The sequence below is a fragment of the Chenopodium album genome, chromosome 6 (genome assembly GCF_948465745.1).
Source record: "Chenopodium album chromosome 6, dcCheAlbu1.1, whole genome shotgun sequence".
Taxonomy (NCBI): Eukaryota; Viridiplantae; Streptophyta; class Magnoliopsida; order Caryophyllales; family Amaranthaceae; genus Chenopodium; species Chenopodium album.
Window position 1 is genome coordinate 15,409,620 of NC_137839.1, and position 17,017 is coordinate 15,426,636.

A 17,017-nucleotide genomic window follows, 5' to 3' on the forward strand; every position below is an offset into this window, starting at 1 on the left:
AATCAAATGTTGGATAGCCTCCTTTAGCTTCCAACAGCTCTCAGTAGTATGATCCCTACCTTGATGGTATTTGCAGTGTTCGTCTGGATTCCAACTAGGCAATCTCTTTTCAGGTGCGGGATCTTGAATAGGTCCAATGGGAGTAATGAGTCCTTTGGCATGGAGTCGATCGAAGGCAGTATCGTAGCTCATCCCAATGGGGGTGAAGTCTTTCCTTAGTTGCTTCTTAGATCCTTGGTTATCTATGGCTAGAACTTCACTGAGATCAAAGTTACTAACATTGTTACTAGAGTGGGCGTTTTCGGAAGAAGAAGGATTGTCGTTCTTCTTTCCTTTCCAGCCACCGTGGTTACTATTATTAGTAGCTTTTTGCTTTGCGAGGTCGTCTTCGATTTCAATTCCGATGTCATAAACGGCCTTGAAAGTATTCAAGTTATGTTGATATTTTAAGTGCTTTGAATACTTTTCTTGGAGATTCTTGATAAATATCCTCACAGACTCCTTTTCGGTGGGGACCTCAATCATCTTGGTGGAAGCTTCCCTCCATTTATTAAAGAAAGAAGTAAAGCCTTCATTCTCTTTTTGTCTTAGCATCTCAAGTTGTCTATGGTCGGTTTCAACTTGGATATTGCACTTGTACCTATCAACGAAAGCGTATACTATCGATTCCCAGGTAGAGGTTTTCTCTTTGTCAAGGGAGAAGAACCATTGTTGGCAAACGATTTCAAGAGATAGTGAGACCAGAGAGGGAAAAACCTTCTTATCGATACCCTTAATGTTCATTATAGTTTCAAAAGCTTTTAGGTGAAAATAAGGATTATCTGTTGCCTTCAATTTAGGGATGCCAGTGGTGTTGAACTTATGTGGAAGAAGTTCCTTGTCCAGCGAGACCCCTTGTGAACTCATGCCCTGAAATTTATAGTCACTAGATAGCTTCCTCAAACTTTCTTGCATGAGGTTCATTTGTTGTTGCTTCACGGGATCATCGACCTTAAGTGTGAGGAGCTTCAGTGTTTCAGTCATGGTAACTAGTTGGTTCCTAAGCTCATTGACTTCTTCTTGAGTTGCCATTATCTTCTTAGCCTTCCTCTTTTGACGAATTGGTTTATCAAAAAGTAAGACTTGAACAAAGGTGTTGTCCTTGATTAATCGCCCTTCTCTCCTCGACCAAGTACTGTGGAAAAGGAAATTGGGGATATTTATTGTTAATTATTTGACTCAAACTTTATTCAACATGCAATGGATGGAGGAAGTGAAGAAAAATGGAATAGCATGTGAAGAAGAATAAGATGATGGAGGTGGAGGGATATGAAGAATTAGGAGTAGAATGTACCTCTCAACTCAAATGACGGAAAAAGAACCGACTTATGCATGAACCTAAGACATGGTCATGGTGATGTGTACTCAAAGTGTGTGCTAAGACTATTGAGTGTAGGTGACATATTAAGACTCTTGTCATGACCATGTGGCTAGACTATGTGACTAGACTCAAGCAAAGACTAAGTTAAGACTTCACGTATATGCATTAAAGTGGACAAACTGTGGTATTTTAGTCATAACTTTTTATCTGTGGCTCTGATTTAGATGAAACCAACGCCAAATTAAAGAAAAAACTCGGGGCTACAGATCCATAGGTTTTACGACTCGTAGTTCTTCCTATAACTCCGGCTATGACCAAAACAAGTTGACGTTTTTGCAGTATACAGGAATAAAAATCCGGGTTGACTTAAAGGAAGTATGACTCGATTTTATGTTTATTTATTAGCTCAAATTAATTAATTAATTAATTAAACAAAGTCCTTTAGTCATTAATCAGTTTATTTAGTCTTAACACAAGTCAAACAAACGGTTAGGAAAAATCACATAGAGTATGCATAACAAATAATGCACAATTAGTCAAGTAGGCACAATATGATGCAATGAGTTTGCAACCTAACCATGGCTCTAGTTCTCTAAAGTTTGGGATATGGTTTAGTGATCAATAGAGGGTCCATGGTTAATTGTCCGGATGCACCGCGCGGAAGCCTAACCGTGAAGGGTTGGCGCGAGTGGATGGGACACCGCGAGCTTTAGAAAAAAACTCGCTTCCATGGTTTGGTGAATTCAACATCTCGGATGTACCCTTTGTTGCACGGAGCGTTCAATCGGGTAGATGGAGCATGAATTCCCAGAGGGTTATGTCCATATGTAGAACACATATGGGTTTCAGAAAAGTGAGAAAAAAATTCAATCAGGAAGTAGGGTCGAGCAAACAATACGAAAAACCGGTCGAAATTAGAACGCATATTTCTGGCTCGGTATTGGGGAAAATTGGCGCCAGCAATCAGAGACTGGCGCCAACTTTTAATTGTAGCGCCTGGCGCCAATACTGGCGTCTGGCACAACGACTAAAATGCTGGCGCCAAGCTCTGGCCCCTAACGCTACTTCCCACATGCCTCAACAGCTTTCTGTGCTCGATAAAATTTTCCAGTTTCGTGCGGTGTTATTTCAGTCCTAGTTGTGAAAGATATTCCTCAAATTTCCTACGTGTAAAATCCTATGTTTTTAACTCATTACGGATGGTCTTTCCAATGAGATCTTTTTTAATGCATATGACAATAATGTTAATCAAAATTACGCACATGAAATACTTAGAACGTTTCGAGTCTCATCCACTCATTCTAAATCATTGCCGAAACAAATTCAGGAATTAAAATAGAAATCCTCCCCAGTGGAGTCGCCAAAAACTGTAGGGAATAAATTTCAAGCCTTAATCCCACTAGCTTGAACCCCACTGTGATCATACACTAAAGTACGGTGGCGTCCAAAAGGGAAGAACATAGAGCAAAAGAGTCGCCAACAAGTTTTAGGAACTTGTAAACCGTTCACAGGGTGAAGGTTACACCCCTTAACGATCCAAGAGATCGTCAACTCCATAAGGTCTAGAACCAAATAAGGGTTCGGGGATGAAGGTACAAATCCAACCTAAAAGAGATTGAACCTCCCTAATAATAGGCCTCTACTTTATTCTGATCGTATTCATGTGCGCTTTTTAATTAACATGCAATCAATAGGATTAACCCTAAACCTGTTTATCTATGTTGGTTGAATATTAATGCACAAATAAATCTATTATTGGCGATCACTTGAATTATAATCACATCAACCCTAACAAGATTATTAATATCTTATTAAGCATTATTACAAGTACCAATTCCCTTTAAACATGCATAAAAAGGTGTGATCAAGCAATAACAATAAATATATCAAGCAACATGATAATAAAATAATAAATAATATCATGATCATAAAATTATAATCATCATAAATAAAATAATAATAATAATCATAATCATTTCATGTTAATATTAAAGCATAAAAATAATAGCAAGATCCTAGGCATGATACTAACAAGATTAATAACAAACCCTAGTGTAGACACCCATTTGTGTCTCCCCAAAACCAAACCCAGTGATGAGTACCTTTCACGTTGAATCATAATCGAATGAAACGAAAGTGTGGAAAGTCTAGTGTTGCGAAAAGTTTTATTTCTTTTCTCTTTTCTCTGTTTTTGAAAACTTATTTTAAGAAAACAACCAATCCAGTTTGGTTGGTCAATGATATGGGTCCAATGGTAGTGTAGTTGGATAGGGCTTGCAAAGACCTTTCCAACGACTGCAAGCCCTATCCAACGATATATTATAAGCCCAATTCCGATGAATATTGAGGAAGTTATGGCCAATTTACCAAACTGGGCCCGGTTTGAGCTTTATATACGGCCCAATGATCTCGGGGAGGGCCTAATATGATTTATCATTCCTAATGCAATTAGGAATGGTTTTAGTCTTCTAGATTCTTCTAGAAAATTCTTTTCATTCCTAATTCGATTAGCATTGATAAATTGACTTTTGTTGACTTTTCAAAGTTTTAATCAAAATCAAATAGCATTTTCGAAGAAATTATATTATTTTATCCTCCAGTACGGTAAACTTATCGGATTTTCGAAAACGCGTTAAAATCAAGCTTGGCGTCTGACCCCAGGCCTTGGCGCCTGGAACCAGGCCTGGTGCCTGGCGCTGGTGTTGGTGTCTGGCGCCAGCTAGCCAGGGTTGGCGCCAGCTCTGTTTTCTGAGCGTTAGACTCTGTTTTGTTTAATTTATCTTTTTGGCTGATTTTCTTTATAAATATCGTATTAAAAACTCCGTTTTCAATCATCATCTACATTCATTCATCACCTATTCTCTCTAATCATTCACCAATTCTCATCATTTACAAGTTCTACAATCAGTTTTAATTAGCATTCTTCATTCATCTTTTTCATTCTTTAAACTTGCTTTTTCATACAAAATTCCGCATTCACAAGATCTAGAAACACCTAGCCATATTCGAAGTTGCCTTCGCCCTAGACGTGAAAGGTTTAATTTCTGAGGGTTTGGTCCCAAATCTCTCTTTCAATTATTTAATTTGATTGTTTGTTTATTATTTTCCTTGAAGTTACTAACGCGTGTATTTTGTTATTAGAAAGAGGTACGAGGCATCGAAGTAAGTACTTTAATGATTTATTGATATTATGATGTAGACATCATGTTTATATCGTTCTTATGATATTCCTAGTATCATGTCTAGGGTAATTTTAATATTAAATATGATTCCTGCGATGCTTCCTATGTTCTTCCTAATATTTATGATTGTTAGTATCATGTTAGGGTTAAAGATTTGATTTTTATTGCTTAGTGACATGCTAGGGTTTGTTATTAATCTTGTTAGTATCATGCCTAGGATCTTGCTATTTTTATTATGCTTTAATATTAAAATGATTATGATTATAATTGTTATAATTTATGATGATTATATTATTATTATTATTTCGATGATGATTATTTTATTTATGATTATTATTATTATGATTATAATTATTATTCATGATGATTATTATATGTTGCTTGATATTTTATTGTTATTGCTTGATCACACTTTTATGCATGTTTAAAGGGAATTTGGTACTTGTAATCACGCTTAATAAGATAATTAATAATCTTGTTAGGGTTAATTTGATTATAATTCAAGTGATCGCCAATAATAGATTTATTTGTGCATTAAATTCAACCAACATAGATTAAACAGGTTTAGGGTTAATCCTATTGATTGCATGTTAGATAGAAAGCGCACATGAATACTATCAGAATAAAGTAGAGGCCTATTATTAGGGCAGGTTCAATCTCTTTTAGGTTGGATTTGTACCTTCATCCCAGAACCCTTATTTGGTTCTAGACCTTATGGAGTTGACGATCTCTTGGATCGTTAAGGGGTGTAACCTTCACCTCGTGAACGGTTTACAAGTTCCTAAAAAACTTGTTGGCGACTCTTTTGCTCTATCTTCTTCCCTTTTGGACGCCACCGTACTTTAGTGTATGATCACAGTGGGGTTCAAGCTAGTGGGATTAACGCTTGAAATTTATTCCCTACACCTAGCATGTCACTAAGCAATAAAAATCAAATCTTTAACCCTAACATGATACTAACAATCATAAATATTAGGAAGAACATAAAAGGCATCATAACAATCATATTTAATATTAAAATTACCCTAGACATGATACTAGGAATATCATAACAACAATTTAAACATGATTTCTACATCATAATATCAATTAATCAATTAAAGCACTTACTTTGATGCCTCGTACCTCTTTCTAATAACAAAACACACACATTAGTAACTTCAAGGAAAATAATAAATCAAACAATTAAATTAAATAATTGAAATAGAGATTTGGGACCAAACCCTCATAAATTAAACCTTTCACGTCTAGGGCGAAGGCAACTTTGAATATGGCTAGGTGTATCTAAGTCTTGTGAATGCGGAATTTTGTATGAAAAAGCAAAGTAAGAATTAAGAGAGAAAGAAAGAAAGAATGATTAAGAGAATGCTAATTAAAACTGATTGTAGATGAGAACTCGTGAATGATGAGAATTCGTGAATGATGAGAATTCGTGAGAATTGGTTAATGATGAATGTAGATGAGAATCGGTGAAAATTGGTTAATGAAAACGGAGTTTTTAATACGTTATTTATAGAAAAATCAGCCAAAAAGATAAAATATCAAAACAGAGCACTTGGCGCACGCAAAACGAGGTTGGCGCACGCAAAACAGAGCTGGCGCCAGCACTAGCTTATTGGCGCTAGGCGCCAGGCGCCAAGCCTGATTCCAGGCGCCAATGCCTGGAGTCAGGCGCCAGGCCTGTTTTTAACGCGTTTTCGAAAATCAGATAAGTTTGCCGTACTGGAGGATAAAATCGTATCTTTTCCTCGAAAATGCTTTTTGATTTTATTTAAAACTCTGAAAAGTCAACAAAAGTCAATTTATCAATGCTAATTGAATTAGGAATGAAAAGAAACTTCTAGAAGAATCTAGAAAACTAAAACCATTCCTAATTGCATTAGGAATGATAAATCATATTAGGCCCTCCCCTAGATCATTGGGCCGTACATAAAGCTCAAATCGGGCCCAGTTTAGTAAATTGGCCATAACTTCCTCATTATTCATCGGAATTGGGCTTATAATATATCGTTGGAAAGGTCTTTGCAAGACCCATCCAACTACACTACTATTGGACCCATATTATGGACCAACCAAACTGGATTGGATGTTTTCTTAAAAATAAGTTTTCAAAAACAGAGAGAAGAGAAAAGAAATTAAAACTATCCGCAACACTAGACTTTTCACACTTTCACTTCATTCGATTATGATTCGACGCGAAAGGTACTCATCACTGGGTTTGGTTTTGGGGAGACACAAATGGGTGTCTACAGGTTCAAGTTCCAGGCCTCAAATAATGAGGCCGAGTATGAAGCCCTGTTAGACGGCATTCGGATGTGCAAGGCGGCAAGGGCAACAAGAATTGATGCTTGCTCTGTCTCTCAATTGGTCGTAAGCCAATACAATGGTGTCTATGAAGCCACCCATCCGTTATGATCAAATACTTGCAGGCGGTCAAGGCTGAAGCTGGGACACTGGAAGACTTTAAGTTAAGCCAAGTGCCCAGATCAAAGAATAATCAGGCGGATGCTCTATCCAAACTGGCCTCATCCGCCTCCTGTGAAACGCCTTGGTTAGTCTTCTGGGAATTCATGGAAAAGAGAAGCATATCTGATGAAGACCCCATTGGAGTACTTGACCGAAGCACCACCTGGATGGATAACATCCGGGCATATCTGACAAACGACACCCTCCCAGATTCACCCCAGGAGGCGACCTTGCTGAAAAAACGAGCTGCAAACTTTGAGATAAGGAAAGGAGAGCTCTTCAAAGCAGGTTTCATGAATCCTCTTTTGAAGTGTGGGACCCTAGAAAAGGGGCAAGAAATCCTCGAAGAATTGCATGCTGGATACTGCGCCTCTCATGTAGGCGGCAGGTCCTTAGCTGTCAGGGCCAGGCGGCATTACTTCTGGCCGACCCTAGAGTCGGATGCTATGGAGATGGTTTAAAAATGTGACAAGTGTCAAAAGTTTGGCAAGTTGATCCATCGTCCGGCCACTGAACTGAAGGCCATCCACAGTCTTGTTGATGTGTCTATCTTATATAGTATTTTACCCCCGTCCCTTGGTCATAATTAGTAGTGTTTTTGGCTCTTTAGAGCCACTTTTATTACTAATTGGGGTTTTCTAGTGTTTTCGTAGATTTGGTTGACTTTTGCAGGGATTTATGCTTTTGGAGTATTTTCTCGAGATATTTTGGAGCAATCACGAGCATTGGAGAAACACGACCAGATTTTATAGCCCAGGGCCGGTTAGAGCCATCGAACCGGTGATTAAGGGCTCGGTATAGGTGATACCGGGGCATTTGGACCGAGTATTCAAGACCTAAAGAGGAAACCCAGATTGGCCCGAAGAATTGGAGCCCAATCGCAGTCCAAATAGTGGCCCAAGAGAGCCGCCCGGCCAAAAAGGATGGCGCCCGGAGGCGCGCCCGGCCAGGCGGGAGAAGCAAAGGTCGGCGCCCGGCCAAAAAGGCTGGCGCCCGGAGGCGCGCCCGGCCGGGCGAGAGAAGCAAAGGCTGGCGCCCGAAGGCGCGCCCGATCGGGCCCGTGTATTTCTTAGGAGACATTTAACGTAGTTTTAATTTGTTGTAATTTAGGATTTTGTACGGAGTATAAATACTCCTCCGTAATACGATTTTAGTATCTTCTCATCTTCTTCTCCTCTTTACTCTTTCTTTACTCTCTTAATTATTCTCTTAGAATTCTCTCTCTAAACCTTTGTTCTTAATCTACTCTTAATTCCATATTACTTTTTAGTAACAATTTCTTCCCCTTTAATTTCAGTTATTTTATTTACTCCCTTGATTATGCTTTTATTTATTTATTTGATTAGTTTAGTCATGATGATTTGTGAGTAGTTTTATTTCTAGGGTTTATGGGGATCTAATAAATAATATGAAGGGGTAAATTATTGTTGTTGATTATCAGTGCTAGATTAATTTCCTATTGATTGATTTAATGCTCTGTGACTAGATTAGGTCTATCTTTTATGCATGAGTTTGACAATATTGATTCAAGATGCGAGAGATGAGAATTGATGTTTAGGTCTAGTTTCAATAGGCAGGTTAATTTATAAATGGTTAAGTCGAGATCGAGAGATGAGATTTAATACCGGTAAATTAATTGTGTGATTGTAATACGTAGCGAAAGCCCTTTACAATCTGGTTAATTGATGCATTGATGATTGACTATTATTGATTATTGATATTGCATGATAATTTCTTATTGAATTGTTTTAACGTTTTACAATTGCGGCTTGTAAAAGTGTGGCAATATTGAATTGATGAATCGAGCAGATGTTAATTTGATATTAAAGGCTATTTTCAATATGAACTTAGATCTAGTAAATTGCGAGAGCCTGTTAGATCTATGTTGATTAATAAATTGCGAGAGCCTGTTAATCATGTTATTTATGCAATGTCAATGATTGATTACTATGTTTTACCCTGGAGTATTATTTATTGGTGAACCTATGCCCTAGATCCTTTTATATATTGTTTTCTCCCTATTCATATTCTTTGTAGTTTAGTTTCATACTCAAATATAAATATTGGTTACTTAGATAATTTAGATTATAATAATTAATTAGGAGTAAAAAGACTTGTTTCCCTGTGGAGATCGACCCTACTTCCCTATCTACTTTAGTTAGAGGATTTAGGTATTTACTTTTGATTAGGGGATACGACTTTACCCTGTCACTTGTGCTGTTTGCTAAATGGGGCATAGACATCTTGAGTCCATATACGACTGCACCAGGCGGCAAGCGCTGCATCTTAGTGGCTATGGATTACTTTACCAAATGGGTAAAGGTAGAGGCGGTCAAAAACATCAAGACAAGGGATGTGATTTCCTTCATCTGGAAGAATATCATCATTCGTTTTGGGGTGCCTATGTCTATGGTTTTTGACAATGGTCCTCAGTTTGAGACCCCTCACTTGAAGACTTGGTTAGGAGATCAGGGGATCTCCAATTACTTTGCATCAGTCGGCCGACCCCAAGCAAACGGCCAAGTTGAAGCCTTCAACAAATTAATCTCAGACGACATTAAAAAGAAAATTGAGAGAGCTGGCGGCCTATGGGCGAATGAATTGCAACACGTCCTGTGGGCCATCAGAACAACCGCAAAAGGGTCGACTGAAGAGACCCCCTTCCTCATGGTGTACGGGGTAGAAGCTGTCTTGCCTATTGAACACTATGAGCCGACTCTTCGGATTATGCTATATGATGAAGAGGCGAATTGGGGGCCATGCGCCTGACATTAGATTTACTCCCAGAGCGCAGGGGCAATGCTGCCTTGCGCCATGAAATCTACCATCTGAGAATGAATCGAGCGTACAACAAAAGAGTACACAAGTACCCTTTAAAAGTTGGGGACTTTGTGTTACGGAAAATGGAGGCAGTCGGTAGGGCGAATGAACAAGGAAAGTTAACCCCAAATTGGGAAGGCCCCTACCGAATCTATGAAGAAGTAAGAGGCGACACCTACCGCCTGAAAACAACAAACGGTAGGAGGCTGCCCAGAACCTGGAATGTAGATAATCTGAAGAAGTATTACTTCTGAAATTTTGTAAATTTTTTGACTTGTTAATGAAAATTTTCCTTCATCTTCATACTTGTCTTTAATTTCTTTTCTTTATTTTGAGCACCGGCTGCACACAGTGCAGAAGGACCGGCTCATAACAATGAATGATGCCGCCTGCACTATGTGCTGGCGGATCCTACTTACCCATTATGGTACCAACTGCACAATGTGCAGACGACAAACTCCGAGACTCTGCGAGCTACCGTCTGCCCAATGGGCAGACGGCTAAGCACATTGTTAATCTAAATATAATTTCGGGATCGTCTGCCCCAACAGCAGACGCCCAAAAGATAACCCGAGTGCACCAAAGCAGTCGGCCTTAAACTTATGCTTAAGCTAAGTTAATTACTTAGTAGCTAATGTCCAAGTGACGAAGAGGCCAATGGCCGGATGAAAAACTAAGTTAATAATTTAGTTATCTTTTATTTCAAGCTAAGTCAATGACTTAGTGGCTATTCAATTATTTAATCAAGGCCAATGACCGGATGAATATTATTTAAAACTACCATCTGCTCTAACATGAGTACGACTGTCTGCTCCAACATGAGTCAGGCAACCGACGACGTCCATTCGGGCGAATTCGTCGAGGAGAAGCATCTCCCATTTGGGTGACACATTGCTCTACGAAAACAACAAACGGCCCTACCGAATGCGCTAAGGCAGCGCTCGCAGTCGTTTGATTTAATCTAACTTGAAATCTAAAAAGCACCAAGTTGTCCGCCTGTTCTAGTACAGACGGATGACGGCTACTGTTTCAGGATTAGAGGCTATCAGACCGCCTGTTTTTGCTAAGGGGCAAGGCAGGCAGACCAATATGTTCTTAATTAAAATGTTAAGTTAAAAGACCTAGCAATTTTACCATATTACGCGAGGCCTTTGGCCGGATGCATTTATAAAACCTTTTGCTCTGCATAGCCGTATGCCGCTTGGTTTGGGGCAATCACCATAGTAATTGATTGACTCAGAAACCATTTATACTCTTCAAAGTATAAAAATTTCTAAGTCAATCAATCCACTCAACCGAAACCAAGCGACATTCGCATACTATATGGGTTAATATACTTAGCCAAAATTCTATGCATAAAAAATTGGAAGCTTTGAAATTTTTTTTAAAGCATAAACACCAATATAAACAAAACCGGTCAAACAACCGGATGCTTCATAAAAATACAGCCGTCAAAATTGACGACTGAAAGAGTTTTAAATGGCAAAGCCAGGAATTGTCAAATCACCCGACCCCCTGGTCGGTAAAAGATACACTATTTACTCGGCGCGCAGGCCGGAAAAGCAGAGTAACTGGCCATTCGGCCGCAGAAAGAAATAACATAAAGCTTAAAGATCAGGGGAGCTTCTCAGCATTAGCATCCACCTTGTCCTCCTGCGCATGCTCCTTTGGTTCTTCATCTCCCTCCTGATCATCCTCCTCATCCCCGTCAAACGAGCTTCTGAGCAGCCGCCTCTTTCTCGGCCGCCTCCTGAGCTTTCCTAAGGAGTCGGGCATTGAACTCATCATTTGCCTTATCAAACTGGACCTTCCAAGTTTAATAATCGGAAGACGGCTAAACAGCTGCCCTGGCCGCATTTATGATGACTTCATTATCGTCCATCATTTTTTTGACCAAGGCTTGTTTCTCCTCCTCCATCAAGGACCTATACTTGGTTCGGAGTTGGGTCTCCTGGTTGCTAAGCCGCCCTCGGAGTCTCTTGACTGTCTCCCATAGGTTGGACGCCTTGGATTCCTTCTCCTTGAGAGTCTCCAACTTCTCTTAAAGGCCCTTAACTTGGTCCTGGAGCTCCCTCACTCGCTGCTTTGCCGCGTCTAAGTTCTGCTGGACTTGCAGATTTGCAGACGCTTGGAAATACAACATATCAAGTGTCAGAATCTCATTTGAGCAATATCAAACTGAGCTTTGTCCAGAGTAGAGGCGGTCCGAGCATTTGCTGCCTTTACCTCCCTGGTCTTCTCATTGAGTGGCCCTTTGACATCGCTCACGCGCAACATAGCCTGCAGTCGTCCAAAACAGGAAATTCATCAGAAACCATTCGACAAAAAATATTAACCAAGTTATAAAAAAGAAGTTTTACTTCGCAAAGAAGCGCCGGAATGCCATCAAGGTTTAGGGTGCCGACCCCTTTGACGACAGGCTTGTCCTCAGGATCAAGCGTCCTGAGCATCCACCTGGCCATCTAGAGGACAGTTGGCCTCACTAGGGCATCTATCAATACAAAAATAGCTAAGTTAAGATTTTGAGCAAGGTTACACTTCATGAAGCGCATGGTCGAATAGTCAGATGACTTACCTCCTTCTCCCCCTGCTGCTTCGCTGCCACTCTTCGACACTCGTTGTTGAGTGTCCGTCTTTGTTGGAGTCTGAGTAGGGGAAGAGGTTCCCGTCCCTTTTTTCGGCTTAGTGGCAATGTGTTTCCTGCGATTCTGAGAAACGTCGTCAGCCGACTGCTTGCGCAGTTTGGCGTCCGGTTGAGAAGAGGGGGCATGATTTGATGAGCCAATCTGAAAATAATTCTAAGTATGAGTCCTTAAGACAAAATATACTAAGTATTTCATTGAAGAAATTTTGCAAGAGCTGAACAGTTCGTTACCTTAAGAGTGCCGCCAGGCGGCTGCTCATTCGCCTGTTTGAGGTTCGAGCGGTAGAAAGTGGCAGAGATAGCCGACTTCTTGTGAGTGGGAAGAATGGCCATTGCTTTGTCTGCAACAAGCAACAAAAAGAGTTAGCAATGAAATAAATAAACAAAGAGGAAAACAAGCTAATAAAATCATGCGGCCAGCTACCTCTTGGCATCTCAGTACTAAGGCCACAGGCGGCCAAGTATGTCCCGTCCGAGAGCCACTCGAATCTGGGAATATATCTTTGGGGGGTGACTTCCTTGACCCACGTCTCGTTGTTCGTCTAGATGGCCACATTTAAAAGGCCTCGGTTAAAAATCTCCTCTTGTGCCCGCCTGGGAACAGGAGGAAGGGCTTTCTTCTTAGTCAAGAGGAGCGGATACTGGATCCAGCGGTTGTACCTCTTGTTTCTTTGGAAGTTTGGGGAAGAGACTATGTAAAATTTAGTTCTCCAGTTCTTCCATTTGTTCTTTTTCCCAAGCGTCATCATGTAACGGGTGTGGCTGGTCAAAGTAAACCAGCCGATCTCATTTTGATTGGGGGCCCTGCTCAAATAGTGCTTGTGAGCAAACGCCTTGAAGCTGGGCTCCACCTCCAGCATCTCACAAGCGGCAACGTAGCCCAAAATGTTGACCCAAGAGTTGGGGGCTAGTTGCCAGATACCCAACTGGTATCCGTCCAAAATCCTCTCCACAGCTGGATGGAGAGGGAAGCGAAGTCCTGCCTGGATGGTTGCCTCATAGCAGCCAAAGCACTGGTCACCATAACAGGCCATCTCGGTGATTGTGTTTATAGCATCCAGCACGGATAGAAGAAACCCATGTCCCATGACATGGGTAGAAAGAAATTTGGGAAGATCATCCTTCATGATCTTCCGTCTGCCTTCTGGGACGTGCAGGTAGTAAGGCGCACGTTCATGCCGCCTGGATGCAGACGACTCCTCCCAACCCTTTCCCTTCTCAACGGAGAGGGATTCTCTGGCTGTTTGGAGATTTGACCGCGCCTCCTTCGAGTCAAGGGGGACGCAGTTGGAAGATGAAGACGCAAAGTCATCATCAGAGCTCTCTTTAGAGATGGGGGCCCGCTGGCTTGAACCAGCAGTGTCCTCCCCCTGCTCGTCATCCGGCACCGATCCACTCGGCCCGGGGTTCTCATATTCTTCGTCGCACTCCTCCAAGAATGAGTCATTGGGAGTGCTGACAGTGCTAGGGGGTTCCCTACTTATTTCAGAGACAGGCGCCCTAATGGAGCCGTCAGAGAAGACGGTCTCACTGTCCGAATGGTACTAAGAACCATCCGTCGTATATCTCCTTGCTGTCTGCTTTGTTCTGGCCATCGTGTCCTGCAGAGGCACATACACTGTCGAATTTGGAGATGTACTTAAAGGAAAGTTCTCGAACGAGAATTCGGCACTCCTAGTTCTAGATTTAGTCGTTCCCGGTGACCGGCTGATTGCTAATCTAGGCCGTGCTGGGTGCGTTTGGGAAACCATTTTTTATAAAGAAAAATGCAAAGAAATAAGTAAAGAAGTGTAGACACCCAAATGTGTCTCCCCAAACCAAACCCAGTGATGGATACCTTTCATGTCATTTGATTATCGAACGAAGCGAAAGTGTGAAAAGTCTAGTGATGAGGATGTTTTTATTAAAATATCTCTTCTTTCTGTTTTTGAAAATATTTCTTTTCTTACCTTATTTATGAAAAACGTGCATTCCTGTTTAGTTTGGTCCATGATAAGGTTCCAATAATAGTGTAGTTGGATAGGGCTTGGAAAGACCTTTCCAACGATATATTATAAGCCCAATTCCGATGAATAATGAGGAAGTTATGGCCAAAATACTAAACTGGACCCGGTTTGGATTTTACGTACGGCCCAATGATCTAGAGGAGGGCCTATTATTAAATATCATTCCAAAAGCTATTAGGATTGATTATAGTCTTCTAGAGTACTCTAGAAGGTTCTTTTAAATCCTAATGGAGTTAGAATTGATAATTATGTTTCAAAGAGTTTGAAATTGAATAAAACTATTCCTTTTTAGAATCCTTGTTTTGTACGAAGTGGAATATATTCAGATTTTATTTTCGTGCCTCATAATATTTATCAAATTTTATATGGTTGGATAGATCTTGAAATTATCTTTCCAATGATATATTATATTATTAAATCCGAGCTATAACGAAAAAGATATGAAACTCTATTCAAAACTGACACCCTTCCACTATTTCGGCCATATCTTTTTATCTACAAAATATTTTAATCTGATTCCAACTGGGTTGGAAATTAGACTTCACGATATTTCCAACGACATATTATATGACTTATTTAAACTTCTGGATCAAAAGATATGATAAAAACAAAAACACGTGAAACTGATTATTAGCGCCTGACGACAAGCATTAGCGCCTGGCGCTAAGGCTTGGCGCCTGGAGCTAACCTTCAGTGCCTGGCGCTAATGAACAGCGTCTGGCGCTAATCGTGTTTTATTCTTGTTGAAACTCTGATTCGTTTTTTTATCCATCCGACTGATTTTCTCTATAAATAGCCTCTTAAAATTCTGTTTTCAATCATTAATTCTCAACAATAATCAATTATCAATTCTCATCAAATATCATCAATTATTACCAACTCTCTAATTCTCTCTCTCACCAACTCTCATAAAGAATTTCTTGATTCTCTCTCCCTCTTTCTAAACCTAGCCTTTTACAAACAAAATTCCTCATACATTAGCACTAGACATACCTAGCATAGTTCGAAGTTGCCTTCGCCCTAGACGTGAAAGGTTTTAATTTCTGAGGGTTAGGTCCCTAATCTCTCTTTCAATTATTTAATTTAATTGTTGATTTTATATTTTCCTTGAAGTTACTAACGTGTGTATTTTGTTATTAGAAAGAGATACGAGGCATCCAAGTAAGTGCTTTAATTGATTTTATTGATATTATGATTTAGAAATCATGTCTAGGTTGTTATTATGATTCCTAATGTCATGTTAGGGTATTTTGATTCCTAGTATCATGTTTAGGGTAACAACTATAATTTCTAATATCAAATATGACAATTGTGATTCCTGCGATGCTTCCTATTTTCTTCCAAATATCATGTTAGGGTTAAAGCTTTGATTTTTATTGCTTAGTGACATGTTAGGGTTTGTTATTAATCTTTTTAGTATCATGCCTAGGATCTTGCTATTATTGTGCTTTAACATGATAATATGATTATTATGATTGTTATAATAATTTTGATGATTATTATTATGTTGCTTGATATATATTATATTTATTGTTATTGCTTATTAATCACACCTTTTATGCATGTTTAAAGAGAATTTGTACTTGTAATCACGCTTAATAAGATAATTAATAATCTTGTTTAGGGTTAATTTGATTATAATTCAAGTGATCGCCAATAATAGTTTTATTTTTGCATTAATATTCAACCAACATAGTGTAGGCGTCGTTTGAAATGCGCCTACGTTAAAAGCATGTTGTGAATATGCTTGGCACTCATAGGAAGTGGGAATTGACATTACGATTAGGGACAACGATTAGGGACAAATAAAGTAGGGAGCCGCCAACAAGTTTTTAAGGAACTTGTAAACCGTTCACGGATCATAAAAGGCAACCACGATAAGGGACAACGATAGGCAACAACGATTGACCCGTGAAGGTTACACCCCATTCATAATCCATGAGATTACTAACTCCATATGGTTCGGAACCACGAAAGGAGGATCGGGGATGATGGTACGAAGTGAGTCATGGAGTCACATTCGCCCGTATTGGCCTCTACTCGATTCTTATAGTGAAAAGTATTCCTGTGATCTCAAAGGCATACAAACAATAATTCAATTTTCTCCAAACTATTATTTAACTAAATTGGTTTAATATTAATGCACACATAATTCTAAAATATTGGTGATCACTTGAATTAACAACAAGATTAAAAAGGAACCTAAACCGGTTGTCCAAATTATCTTATTGCGTGATTTTTCAATTACATATTCCCTTTAAACATGCAATATAGTGATCATAAATATAATAAAACAACATTAATATTAAAACTAATTTAATCACAATTCCAACAACATAAAATCGTTAGAAAAATAATAAAAATAAAAGGAGCATGATCCTTACTTTGATTCTGTTTGTTTGCAACTACAAAATAATAAACGAGTTAGTAACTTCAAGGAAATAAATAAAACAATAACTAAATTAATTTAAATAAAATAAAGTTGATTTTGGGACCAAACCCTCAAACAATTCTACCTTTCACGCCTTGGTTTAAGGAC